This window comes from Myotis davidii, unplaced genomic scaffold, assembly GCF_000327345.1.
Source record: "Myotis davidii unplaced genomic scaffold, ASM32734v1 scaffold291, whole genome shotgun sequence".
Taxonomy (NCBI): Eukaryota; Metazoa; Chordata; class Mammalia; order Chiroptera; family Vespertilionidae; genus Myotis; species Myotis davidii.
Window position 1 is genome coordinate 246607 of NW_006283142.1, and position 1512 is coordinate 248118.

Below are 1512 nucleotides of genomic sequence, written 5' to 3' on the forward strand. Positions count from 1 at the left end.
CACTGCCCTGTGTGTCAGCCTGATAGCCCCTAACTACCCCCTGGGCTGGCCTGGTCACCCCTAACTGCCTACCCTGCCGGCCTGGTCACCCCCAACGGCCCCTCTGCTGGCCTTGACATCCCTCATGGCCCCCTCGCCAGCCTGGTTGCCCCATGCAGCCTGCTGTTCAGTTGTTTGGTTGTCCCTTACTAACCCCACTGCCGATCTGTTCCCCCCATGCAGCCTGCTGTTCAGTCGTTTGGTCGTCCCTCACTAACCCCCCTGCTGGCCTGGTCACCCCAAACAGCCTGTCCGGTCGTCCATTCAGTTGCTTCAAATGTGACAGTCACTTAGGCTTTTTTATATAGAGATTTGCAGATATTGTACCATCCCTACATCCTTGGAATAAATCCCACTTGATCATGGTGTATGATTTTTCTAATTTATTGCTGAATCCAATTTGCTAGATTTTTGTTGAGGATTTTAGCATCTATTTTCATCAAGGATATTGGGCCTGTAGTTCTCTTTTTTTGTGGTGTCTTTATCTGGTTTTGGAAATAGGGTAATGCTGGCTTCATTGAAAGAGCTTGAAAGTGTTCTTTCATCTTGAATTTTTTAGAATATTCTAAGGAGGGTAGGTTTTTATTCTTTGGATGCTTGGTAGAACTCCATTTTAAAGCCATCCGGATCAGGGTTTTGGTTGCCTGGAAGTTTTTGACCACTGCTTCAATTTCATCAGTAGTTATTGGCCAATTCAGGTTTTTTTATTCTTCTTGATTGAGTTTTGGGAGCTTGTATTTTTCTAAGAATATATACATTTCATCTAGGTTGTCCATTTTCTTGGAGTAGAGTTGTTCATTTCTGCTTACGCTGGGCTTTTCATTTTGCTCTCTTTCTAATTCTTTGAGTTGTAGGGCTAGATAATTTATTACCATTTTTTCTTGTTTTTTGAGGTAGGCCTATAGAGCTATGAACTTCTCTCTCAAGACTGCTTTCACTGTGTCCCATAGATTTTGGGATGTTGTGTTTTCATTGTCATTTGTTGCCATCCTTCTTATTTATTCTTTGAACTCTTTGATAACCCAATTATTGTTTAATAGCATGCTATTTAGCCCTCAGTTGTTTGATGGTTTTCCATTGTTATTATTGTAGTTGATTTTTAATTTTATGCCATTGAGACCTGAGAAGATGCTTGATATGATTTCTATCTTCTTGAATTTGAAGAGACTTTGCCTGTGTCCCAATATGTGGTCTAGCTTTCAAAATGACCTGTGTGCACTTGAGAAAATCTATATTCTGTGGCTTTGGGGTGAAATGTTCTGAAGATGTCAATTAATTCCATCTGATCTAGTGAGTCATTTAGGATTGATATTTCTTTGCTAAATTTTTGTTTAGGGGATTTGTCCAGTGGTGTTAGTGGGGTATTAAAGTCCCCTACTATGACTGTGTTTCTGTCAATCTCTGCCTTGATAGCTTTCAGAAGTATTTTTATGTATTTGAATGCTTCTATATTGGGTGCATATATGTTTACCA